Source organism: Strigops habroptila, chromosome 18 (genome assembly GCF_004027225.2).
Source record: "Strigops habroptila isolate Jane chromosome 18, bStrHab1.2.pri, whole genome shotgun sequence".
NCBI lineage: Eukaryota > Metazoa > Chordata > Aves > Psittaciformes > Psittacidae > Strigops > Strigops habroptila.
The window spans coordinates 735,633-748,121 of NC_044294.2; the positions used below are offsets into that span (position 1 = coordinate 735,633).

General features: G+C 56.1%; 1 protein-coding gene across 1 annotated transcript in view; it reads left to right on the plus strand.

Moving 5' to 3' along the window:
- Positions 1-9,345: 9,345 nt before the first annotated feature.
- CDK18 (cyclin dependent kinase 18) overlaps positions 9,346-12,489 on the plus strand; it is a 44,648-nt gene continuing 41,504 nt past the window's right edge. The window contains exon 1 of the mRNA XM_030473397.1: positions 9,346-9,426. The gene's annotated coding sequence lies outside the window, so the exon portion shown is untranslated. The remainder of the gene's footprint in view (positions 9,427-12,489) is intronic.

Consider the following 12,489-nt stretch of genomic DNA (forward strand, 5'->3'; position numbering starts at 1 on the left):
CCCATCGTCCCTCCAAAGCTCTTCCCCCAAAGGCACCCCAAAGTGGTGGTGAAATGACTGCATAGCACAGAAAGGTCCATCATTGTGTTCGTAGTGTATTTGCAGCCAGTGACAGCCAGGCAGGTACCTGGGGTGCCCTATTTTTAGATGTATTTCCTGCAAAATGACAGGGCACTGTGGTTTCCTCTCCTCCCTATCGCTGCAGCCAGCCCTCTGCTCACAGTGGAGTTCCACTACTCATGGAATTAGTTCCCTTAGCTGAGAAAAAGAGCAGTCACTCTGCTGTGAGTATCCAAGGGGACTCATGAGGCTGGGAAAAGCACCATGTGTTTGCTACGGGATGATTTTCCTCTGGGTTTTATAAGAGCTTGGCTGCATGCACGGAGCATCAATGGGAATGCCAAAGTTCCCACCCCAAAACAGCCTCAACAGGCTCAAAGGTTTAAAGCAGAGTTTGCCATTATCCCTGGGGCTCTGCATCCCTGGAAATCTTTGCTCCAGTGTGGGGCATCTCCCTGGGCTGGAGCTACTGGACAACACCTCTTCATTAGGTCAGAGCAGAGGATCCCCTCTGAACGTCAGGGTTTGGATATGATGGAAGGCAGCAGTGAGGCTTTTTAGGTTATCACCTGAAGGTGTAGTAGAGATGGGCACTGTGCAGGAGGCGCAGCAGCTCTGGAGATCCCACCTTGTGCATTCCAGCAGTTGGGATTGGTTTTTCCTTCCCGCAGCCCTGTGATTCTGGAGGATTCTCAGCTCTTATATAAAAACTCCTTAACGTTTCCAGCCGTGTTTGTTGGGAAAAACCTGAAAACATGCATTCTAAAGGGTAACAGCCGGAAGAGAAATAAAGACCTGGTAATATATGAGCTTTCTTCGTTTTTCCTCTTTGAAAACCCTGACCAATTGTAAATCATTTTTATGACTGTACATAACTGCCTCCTGCATGTGATGCTTGAGCTTGGGTTTATGGTAAATATGGATTCACAACTGCTGGGCAGTGGAGGAAAAAGCACTGCCTGTGGCTTCCAAAAGGCTCAGATCAGGCTGTGAAAGGAGCTCATCAACCTCACAGAGCTGCACTTAGTTGACATTTCAGGGGTCCTGGGATGAGCCTTTCAGCTCAGCACAGGTTTGTCAGTGGAGGTCTCCCCATGTGCTGGCGGTGGGATGTGCTTGCAGTAAGCAGGCTGGCAGCCGGGGTGCTCAGGGCTGCAGATGCAGATGGGCACTCGTGGGGGAAGCAAAAGCAGGGGGTGAAGAACAAGAGACAGGGAATTACAGCAGAGGAGGAGGGAGAGATGAGCTGTGGTAAGGCTGGATCATGGCTCTGGCTGGATCGTGGCTCTGGCTGTGGGGAGAGCTTTCCACTGAGACTGCAACAAGTCCTCTCCCAGTTCATCCCAGTGCTGTAGTCTGCACCCCTGATGGTCTGGACGAGGCTCGGCTGCCTCCCAGCCCAAGCACCAGATCCATGTGGTGGGGTGGGACGATCGGGTGCTGGGACAAGGGAAGGCAGAGAGCCATGAAGATAGAAAGAAGGAAAAATCATCCGGAGAGGTGGAAATGAGACAAGGTACAAGAGCGAGGCGCGATGGACAACAGAGCATCCTTCCAGGATGCAGCGAATGATTTTCCCCTTCCCCAAAGCGCCAGGGCAAGGGGATGGGATCATCCATCTTCATTACATCCCCAGAATAGGCTCTGTCAGGTTGCACTGTAAAACTAATCAATATTCCCTGCGGCATTGCTGGCTGGAGCTCCCACCACAGGAGCAGCGGGGCACCGGGACACGCCGGTTGTGCGCCACACACCATTCCCAGGCACTGCAACCACACCCCACAGAAGTGCATCGATTCAGGGAGCAAAACTCAGCACCAAGCCTTATTTACCCCATTGCAGTAACACAAGCCCAGTTAGACTGCAAACCTAACTCACACACAGTGACCCTGAGCTTGTGCACGCAGCAAGGCACTTCCCTCTGCAGGGATATTCTGGAGCAAAGGGAAGGAAAGGGTTGTGCTATGGACATTGCTCAGCTCCTCGGAGCGATTTGGACTAGTTTGGTACCCAGCACCTTGTGCCCAATGCATCCAGTACTGCTTTTCCATAGTGCTCCCTGTCTCTGCCCAGCCCTGCTCAGTCCACACGTACTGGGGCAGGGAGTTAATAAACCTGGGAAATAAAGGTCAAGATTCAATCATCGGGTGCTGCTGAGGCTTTCAATTGCCCATGGTTGATAAATGACAGTGGGGTGCAGGGGCCAAGCCTGTGTGAGCAGAGCTGTTGGGGATGGAGGAGGTGTGTGGTGCAGAGGGTTAACTGGATCAGTCCTTGCTGGGGAGCACCTAGAGCTCAGCAGCGTTCCCACTGCTGGATTGCTCCTGAGGAGCACCAGCAACAAGACAGACCCCCGGGATGAGAGGAGACCCTCAGGGCAGACACAACCTGATACCGCGGGTCTTTGGAGTTTACTGTGGGATGCTGCAAGCAAACTGGGTTGGGGGTTCCCCACTGGAGGTAACTGCCCAGCAGCAGGCACCTCGTATGGTCCGTGCCCACCCTATGGACTAGTTGCAGGGCAGGAGCTAGCTCCGGGGAGCTTCACCCCATCTGTTTCCAAGACAGCTTCCAAAGCAATCGCTCCCGCGCCGTGCCCGGGCTCCTGCTGCCAGCACAAGGCTCGGCCCAGACAAGCCCCATCCGTCTTGCTCTGAGCCTGGCTAAAAATAAGCCAATAAAGCAGCAATCACCTCGGAGCAGCAGCGGCTTCATCAGCGCAGGGCGAGAGGAAGCACCTGAGCCCCGGCTCCGCTGGGTGAGCCACAGCGCCGGCAGCCCCCTCCACCATGGCACAACATGGAGAGAGCAGGCATGGGTGCACATGGGGCTGCTCCATGGGTGCTCATGGGACTGCCCCATGCTCCTGCCAGGCCCTGGCTCTGTCTATCTGGGCTTCTCTGGGCGTAGAATCCTAGAATCAACCAGGTTGGAATAGACTTTTAAGCTCATCAAGCCCAACCGCGCCCCAGCACTGCCAAGGCCACCACTAACCCATGGCACTGAGGCCTCGGCTACACGGGGTGTGAACACTTGCAGGGCCGGTGACTCCAGCCCTGCCCTGGGCAGCCTGTTCCAATGCCCGAGCACCCTTTGGGGAAGGAATTGTTCCTCATCTCCAGCTAAACCTCCCCTGGTGCAGCTTGAGGCCGTTTCCTCTTGTCCCATCCCTTGTTCCTTGGGAGCAGAGACCAGCCCCCTCCTGGCTCCGTCCTCCTGTCAGGCAGTTGCAGAGAGCGAGAAGGTCCCCCCTGAGCCTTCTCTTCTCCAGACTAAACCCCCCCAGGTCCCTCAGCCGTTCCTCATCACACTTGTGCTCCAGGCCCTGCACCAGCTCCGGTGCCCTTCTCTGGCCCCGCTCCAGCCCCTCAATGTCTCTCTTGCAGTGAGGGGCCCAGATCTGACACAGGATTCGAGGTGCAGCCTCACCAGTGCCCAGCACAGGGGGACAGTCACTGCCCTGGCCCTGCTGCCACACTGGTGCTGGGACAGGCTGGGATGCTGTTGAGGATGCTCCTCACCGCCCCACGGCTGCACGTGCTGACATGGGATGCAGGATCTGAGCTCTGGCACTGCTGGGAGGAGGAGAGGAGATGTGTTTATTGCAGCATCGATCACTTTGCCCCTCTCCCCTGTCCCAGCAGCTCTTATAACCCAAACTGGGGGCTCTTTCACCTGCCATGTGCCCTGCCTGCAGGGACCCCACACTCCTCGGGGCTGCTCGTGTGCCTCTTCCCGTGCAGATGCTGGCCAAGGGCAGCTCCATCCTGCTCCGATGCGCTGGATGTTTCCGTTGCAAACGCTCATTTGTCATGTACATCTCCTGGCATTTCTGTAAAGGGTAGATTAATTTCGGGGAGCTCTCAGATCCAATTTCCTCTGGCAATGGCTCTATTAGGCTGTGCACAGCAGAGATACAGGCTCCCGTCCTCCTGCTGCTACTGATGGAATTTGATTCCGTGCTGCCAAATCTGCGGGGCTGCAAACACATTCTCACTCTTGATTAATGTGAGTAATTTCTGCTTGAAAGGAGGTTGAAATGAGCAGCCGAGGGGAAGCGAGCAGTGAGGGTTCCCCCAGCCCTCCTCCTCCTCCTCCTCCCCATCCCTCGCTGCTCTTCGCTTTACATGGGCTGGCAGATTATCGTGATCGCTGGCCCTGGTTCAAGAGCAACAGAAGGTGCCAGGGCACGGGGGGGGCCACCTCGGCGCAGGCGGGATGCGGGATGCGGGATGCGGCTGGGGCACGGCTCCTGCCGGGAGAGGGGCAATGGATCCACCTCCCCTCTCCTCCCCTTGGGGCTGGCAGCGGGGGTTACACACGGGGTGCATGAGAGGTGCACGAGGGGTGCACGAGGAGTGTACGAGGGGTGCATGCGCAGGGTGAGGGGGAGTGCCCTGCAGTTGAGTCTAAATGTGAGGGAAAAAGAGAATCCGACCGTGAGGGGAGATGGGCGCAAAGGTGAGGGAAGGGGAAGGGAAAGGGAAAAGGGAAGGGGAAGTGGAAGAGTAATGAGGAAAGGGAAAGGGGAAGGGGAAAAGGGAAGGGGAATAAAAAACAGGAAAGGGTGAGAGGAAAAGGGAAGGAGAAGAGAAGAGGGGTCCCCCTCACCGGGCTCGGGGGGCCCTGCCTCACAGTGGTCCTGTCCCCAGCCTGGGTCCAGCCGCTCCCGCTGTGAGGGGTGATGCCATCAGTGGGGCATCGATCCCAGCTTCCCATCCCCACCCTTGGGTCCCCAAGGGCCCAGCCTGCCCCTGTGGGCCAGGGACACCCTGCTTCCAGCAGAGCATCCACACCGGCTGCTTCTCATTCCCTCAGGCACATCGCCCAGGGCTGCCGGGGGGACCTGAGCTGCTGCAGGCCCCTCTGCGTGGTTCTGGAATGGGAGAACCAGAGTACCCCCTGCCTCAGCATCCCCAAGACACTGACCACACAAGAACCTGCCCCTCAGCCAAGGTCTTTGAAGGACACCACTGGGAGTCCTTCCCCAGCGAAACCCTGTCCCCGAGGAGCAGCGGTGGCTTCGCGTCTCCTTCCCGATGTATTTTTATAAGGAAGGAGGGAGAAAGTCGCATCCTAATCTGGCAAAATGTCAGGGAGTGATTCAGAGAAGAGGCGAGCAGCAGGGAGAGGCAGCCCACACACGAGAGATGGTTCTGATTTCCAAATGTCAGCATGTCCTTTAATTAAATGCTGATTAACAGGGGACGTGCTCCCTTGTGCTGGGACTGGGGCTGCTCCTGCTACCAACACACTCCACAGAGAGCCCAGGCACTGCTGCCAGCCTGCCTGCTCCCATGGGGTGCTGCCCGGCATGCCGGAGAGCTGGAATGACCCTCCTTGAGCCACGGTTTGCACCACGCTGAGGGCACCGAAAGGTGCTGTTTGTAGCTGCTGCACAGCTTGGTGGTGGCATTCAATCTTCCCACACCCAGATCCCTGCTGTCTAGTCTGAGCTGGGATCGTGCCGGTGATTTTTTGTCTCCACGTGGAAGCTGCATTGGATCTAGTTTAGTGGAACTCAAGGCAAACGCTGTCGCAGATGCTCTTACTTTAGTTTGAGCAGCTTTTTTCCTCCTCAGCTTCCTGTTCGCTCTCTGTACACTTCAGCTACACTTAGGCTGCAAAAATGCATTTGGGATCTCTGAAAACAACTTGTGTATCTCATGGCATCCCTGAGGATTAGCAGATACAATGCTTCGTGTCCAAGGCCAGGCTGGATGGGGCTTGGAGCAACCTGCTCTAGTGGAAGGTGTCCTGGGTTGGAGCAGGTCAGTCCAGGCAGCACCACGTCTCCCTGTGCACCCCTACAAGCCCTGGGGAGCTTTGTGTGGGACCCTGCTATGCGCAGACCCTCCCGGTGATCCTCACTCTGTGCCCCAGGATGGGTGGGCAGCAGGTTTATTGGGCCAAAGGAGGACATTCTGCTCTGCACGGCGTGCATTGGGCTGGCCATAGAAGAGTTCCTGAGTATACAACAGCTCCCCAGACTGCACAGACCCTCTTAACTTCAGAGACCCGTGTCACTATGTGCATAGAGCCTCTCACACAAGCACAGCCCACCAAGGAGGTGGCAGGGCTGAGCTCACACGCCAGGTTACATCAGAAGAAATAGGCTATAATTCCAATCACACTTTTCAGTGCCAGAGCTCAGAGAAGCAGCTTTTCATGCTTATCCTCCCATCTCCACGCTGTGCACATCCCTCCCAGCACCTGCAGAAGGTCTGTCCTCCCTTTCTGTGCTGCCTCCCTGCAGCGGTAGGGGCTGGAGAAGTGGGTTTGGGTGGCCAGCAGCTCCGGGTGCCACCGTTCCCCATTCCCCATTGCGATGTGCAACAAGTGCTCCCGCAGCCACGCTGCCTATTCCCAAGCGCCACCTCATGGCATCATCTCCAGAAAGGGTTTGTTAGACAATGCTCACCCCAGCGCAGCCACAGGAACCGGCGCTGGCACCAGGGAGGGTGGGAATGGGACACAGGACCACTTGCTGTGAGCAGCCCTGGTCCCAGCACCCAGGCCAGGACGGGGCAGACCAAAGCCATGCTCACTGGACGCACCATCTGCTCTCTTCTCCTCAAGACCACAGAAGTTCTTCCAAGCTCTCCAGGAGGCGGCAGATCCTGCTGGCCCTGGCTGGGACATCCCCACAGCTCCACTCCCCCCGTTTGAGTTCCCCTTGACGTGCCTGAGAAAGCAGCTCTGTGTTGCTAAACAAGAGAGCGAATAGCGCAGGAATCCCGGAGGCAGCAAACCCCGAGCACCTCCCACACGGCAATGGGAGGAAAGTCACTGTCTTCTTCTGCCAGACAAGGGGTTTTTCCACACTGGTGTCACCTCCACCACCCTTTGCCTCCCCAGAGACCTTTGTGTGGTCCCTTCAGCTGCAGTAGCCAAGCAGCAGGTCAGATCCCCTCCCAGCCAAGAGGAGAGGGTCTCCCCAGCACAGCAAACAGCCCTGCAACAGTGCATCAAAGAGGCACCCTTCACCCAGGCCTCCCCTCTCCCCAAACCAGTGCATGCTCAGGTCAGCGGCCTTAGGTGAGATGATGGAAGTGCTGGTTCAGGGTCCTCTTTGAGGAGCATGCTATCCCTGCTCACTGCCTCCCCCTGCCACTTCCCTTCTTTTCCCTGGGAGCCAGGGGAAAGGCACCCATTCGGGTGAGCCCCCATCGCATCCCGAGTGCTTGGTGCTGAGCAGGGCAGTGTCTGACCCCCCAAGGATGGTGCCTTCCAGCCAGGATCCCTGCTCTGAATCCGGCACAAGCCAACCCCACATCCAGAGCCCGTCAGCCTGAGGGTGCCACCCTCTGTCCTGCCACGCTCCCCATGTCTTGCTTTGGCCCTCGTGCTTGGGCACATATGAGAACACCAAGACACCCAACGTTAACGCACCCAGATGGAGAGATGCAGCAGAGTGTTTTGTGCTGGGAGGGATGGGGAGAGGATGCAGGGGAAGGGAGGTGGTGGTAGGAAGGGTGGATGAATCATTTGGAGGGAGCCAGATTTCCATATTTCCCCTGCTGGAAAATTAAAGTCTGCTCTGAGTTTGCATCCCAAAAGTGACTGCTTTCGGATCCCTGCCCTGGAAGGCACGTACCTCTCTCAGCAGCCAGCCCTGCTGGGATCAGCGTCCATGCTGTCTACCTGTCAGCAGGCTCTTCCTTCTGTTCACGCTGAGCATCCTATTTTCTTTGAACACCGAGGTAGTTAAAAGCTTCAACTTAAGGACTCGAAGGGGAGGGTAGAGGTGGACAGACTCACTGAGCATGAGAAGCAGCTATTGGCTCTGCCTCTCCGGCTGCTCTGCCACTGGGTTGGGCTGAACATGTGTCATCCTTCCCCTCGGTTCCCCTATTTCCCCATCACTGTCCTTCCCCATTTGGTGCTGGGAAGGAGGTGAGTTGGTGCTGGGTTATGGTCCGTGCGGGCAGATGCTGCTGGAGCTGCCCCGCTCCCTGCCTGTGCCATGGCATATGGTGCCTGAGCTCTCATTTCCTTGGGCTCGTATGGTGACTGGCAGGTTTCTCACTGTGCTTTAGCAGGCCCTTGGTTAACCCCCGGTCCACCCCTAGTGCCAAGTGTCCGTATGGGCTGAGCAAAGCACTTCCCGATCCCTACTTCTTTCTTATTAAGGAGAGCTCTTCCTTTGAGCCCTGACCAGGACAGAGCTACCCATGTCCTGCCTTTAAAGCTGCCTCTCCCCTCGTTACAGCAGGTGAAATGTGTTGCTGGGAAGAGGAGCCGAGCTCTAATCCTTGTTCAGACCTTGCCTACCTGTTACATGTCAGCCCCATGCGGGACCGCTCTGCCGAGTGACATAGCTGAATGTTTAAATCAGTGTCAATGTGAGGATCCAGCTTATCTGCAGGGCTGCAAACACAGGTGGAGTTGTTGAGTTCCCCTCAGGTCCTGCTGGGAAAGCTGCTTCTGCAGCCACAGCCCCTTCCCTTGCAAAATCTGAGGCCATGAATAACACGAGAAATCAGTCCTCGCCCCTTTGACAAATCCCTGCCTGGTGACAAGGAGCCGCGCTGTGTCTCTTGGGTAACAGGCACCATTTCCAACAACATACATTGTGCTTGCAGATCAGTTTGTTCGCTCTTCTGCATTCATTACTGATTCCACACGGGAATAGCTTTGAGTCTGCAGGCTGTTCCAGCTGAGCCTGGGTCGGGGATTGTGTGTTTGAGCACAAACAGGCTCCTAACACATGCAGCACTGGCTGTGACAGCAGGAATGTCACCGCTTCAACTCCATCTCCTATCAGCCAGGCCCTGTTGCTGCTGCTGCGTGTGGTCCTTGGGGCAGGGGCAGCACAGGGAGCAGGCAGCCCCTCGCCTGGTGGCTTGTGGTCAATGAATGATTGTGGAGAAGCAGCTGCTGGAGGATGTGAACACGCTTCCCACCTCTAATCCAGCTTTGCTGTCTCGCTGCGGCATCGCCATGGCATTCCGGTCCTCTGGCTGGCATTGGAAGGAACAATCACGCTGCGCTGTGCACATAAGGAGCATGGCGAATGGATTTGCCATCTTCATGGACTTTGTTTTTTAACAAAAGCCCAAACTACTGAAAATGTAATCAATTTACATCGCTGCTGTTACCAAACAAAGCTGAGCCTCGCTCAGGCCTAGCTAACACTTCATCATTCACCTTTGTCCAGGCAGAGAGGGGATCCTTAGGGCAGCAGATGCCATCAGGAAATCCTTCTGTTTGTTTTGTCCTTCAGCAGAGAGCATCCCATTAGCTGTGTGGGAACTAACCACTTGGATACTCGTTTGATGCACAGGATGAAGATTCTGGCAGCACCTCTGGACCTGGGACACTGCTTCCTCCAGATCCCGGCTAGAGGCAAACCTCCAAGAACAGGTAAAGCTGCTGACAAACACACACTGCTGATGCTGCTCACGAGGGGCTGATCCCATCAGCACAGCGCTTGGGTGAGCAGGATGGTGAATGTAGTGCAAGGAATCTGCTACTCACGGGGTGGGTGTTTGCTGCTGGATAGACACGGTGGAGCAACGCATCCCTTGCAAGCCACAGGAGAGTTGCATCTAAGTTGTAGTTAATGTTGAGAGTTAATTGTAAAAGAGCAATCACATCCTCTGAGATGTGCATATTGAGCTGGATTTCTATAGCATTTGCTGAGCTGCACCCAGGGAAGAAATGGGAGGTACTTGTCCATCCTTGGGGGTACTTCAGAGAGATGGAGCTGCCCTGAACTGCAGTGTTCTCACAAAGCCCCCCCGGTTCCTGTGGGGGAAATCACTGCCAGGTTTTGGAGTGTTTTACCGAAATCCACCCGCTAGCGGGCAGCAGGACGAGAGGCTGCTCATGGGAGCAGTGAGGTGTCGCCTGAGACCTGCCAGAGAGGGATCGTTTGTCTTAAACCCCTTTAATGTGCAGTGATCCTGTGCAACAACCAGCCGAAACCTCCGTGTCCCAGCAGGGAATCTGATGGGTTTCTCCTGGAGCATTAAAGCCCAGGCAGCTCCCGCAGCGGAGCAGAAGTGAAGTGCCCGCATTTGAGATGCTGTTGGTGGCAGAAGCGGGATGGGGACCCATGCAGGGATCTGGACTCCTGCCCTGCAGCGTTTCCCATGGGCCAGGGAAGCTTTTATGGTGAACCTCTGAGCAGCACAAGGTGCCCAGCACTTACCACCGTGTGCTCAAAGCTCTTCCACTCCTTCCCCACCCCGCTGCGCACACAGGCTCACTGCGGAGGGGTGATGTTCTCCAGCAGAACAGGTTCAGCAGCTCCAGCGCCCCAGGTTGAGCTTTTGCCAGCACTTGTGTACCTGTGTGTGTGCACACGTGGGCTGGGAGGACAGTGTTTTAACACACCAGCGGCTGCTTTAACTCCTCCCCAGCCCTGCAGCAGCTCCAGTCCATGCCCCATCCCCGGCAGTGTTCAAGGCCAGGTTGGACACAGGGGCTTGGAGCAACCTGCTCTAGTGGAAGGTGTCCCTGCCCGTGGCAGGGGCTGGAGCTGGAGAAGCTTTAAGGTCCCTTCAACACAAACCATTCATGACTCTATGCTCATCCTATGGGATACACCAGTGCTGGTCCCTGTGTGCTGGGAAGCCTGGGCTCACTGAGCATTGGTGACAGGATGCTCTGCGCTGCCGGCAGCACCCAGGCGGTACCAGGGCTGAGCAGAGGCACTGGGTTACCCGGTCCAGCCTGGGTGAAGGCAATGGAGCGAGCAGAAAGGGTGGCATGGCCCTGTTTGTGTCTGTGTCACCCGTGTTGCATGGGTGCAGACTCTGGAGTCATTTCTCCAGAGGACCAGGAGGTGGAAGCATTTTCCATCAACTCCTGCGATGATCCCGGCTCCTGGGGGGAACCTGTCTCTGACTCGGGAGCACTGGGGGACAGGACAGCCCAGGAGCTGGGGGTGGCTGTGTCGTGGGGATCAGCAGGGGCACAGGCACAAGGGTAAAATCCCCTCCTCCGGGAAAAGGCTCCTGCAACTATCCCTGATGCTCGCCGCTTGCTATGCAGGGAAAAACATCTCACGTTCTGCACCTCAGAGGCAGGAATGCAAGAGCACACACTGCACAGGGCCATGCACCATGCTCCAGAGCATTGCTCCATGCAGTAGTAACATCAGGACCCCAGATGCTGAGCCCAGACATCCCAGGTTCCTCTTTTCCTTCCTCTAAGCAGAACTCCTGCATGTGTGGATGTGTGGCAGCTCTCTGCAGCCCACTCCCCTGTCACAGGAGGGCCAACACAGACATCCCCGTGCTTGCCCATCTGCCTCCCCATGCACCATGTCCTGCTGCTCAGTAGCCCTGGGGCTGTGAGCCTGGTGGGACCTGCCTCTGCTTGCTCTGGAGGCTTTCCCTGGGGGCTTGGCAGTGGTCAGCTAGAGCCAGGAGCAGGGTTGGGCACGGTGTGGAGCTCAGCCCTTGTTCCTCATGCCTGACATGGGGTGCTGAGTCACTGCCCATCAGCCGTGCCTTATCTAGGCAGCAGCCCCGTGCAGGGAGCACTGGAGCCAGGCACCAGCCTGCAGGGAGGTTCCCAGCTCATGGGAGATGTCTGATGGTGCTTTCCCAGTCCAGAGAGCCCGGCTGCTGCCAGCCAGGGTCTGCCATAGCACACATTGGGAACAGAGCTACTGTAATATCGCTCCTCGTAGCCATCAGCCTATGCAATGGTACCGCGCTCTGTGGCAAAGCCTCAGTGCCTTGCCGAAAACACTCATTTCCCTGAAGTACTTTATAAATGAGGCACGGAGAGGCTAAAGGACCCGACAGCAGTGAAACATCACTGGGATTCACCTCTGTGTGATGAGGGCTCTGCCCAGTGCTCCGCTCCACCACACCGTCCCATTGACCTTTACCTCTTCTTCACTTGTGACACTGGACTTGGACATTTCCTTGTTAGCTGCAGGTGTGGAAAGCTTAAACATGGTGAAAACCAGGGAGGAGATCATATATAGAGCCAGCTACATAGATACTGCTCCCCTTCAGCAGGTAATCCTGCAGCCAGGACGGGCTTGGCTTCCAGGTTTACAAGCAGCACCAGCCTCTAGGCAGGACCCACACTCCTTGCCTGGCTCCAGGGCCAGTTTGGTCCAGCATCCCTGTATGTGACAGAATGAATGTGCAGAGCCCAGCTCGGTATGCAAAAATGCCTTGACATTCTGCCTTGCCTTGTGTTTGTTTAATAAGTAAACAGCTAAAAATAAGCTGGTTTTACCCAAGGGGCTTTTGAGTAGCGCTAAACCAAGAGAGTGAAAGCTGTATGCTGGGGAACAGAACTGGTATTTTCCTCTCCCTCTCAGTTTTGTATCAAAGTAGTTTGATGGACTTGATTCCTCACCTGAATCAGCATGAGCACAAGGACAATCAGCCTCAGCATCTGCACATGCAGCCCTCTTCTGTGGTGCTGCATTTAACCTGTGCACTTAACAATAGAGCA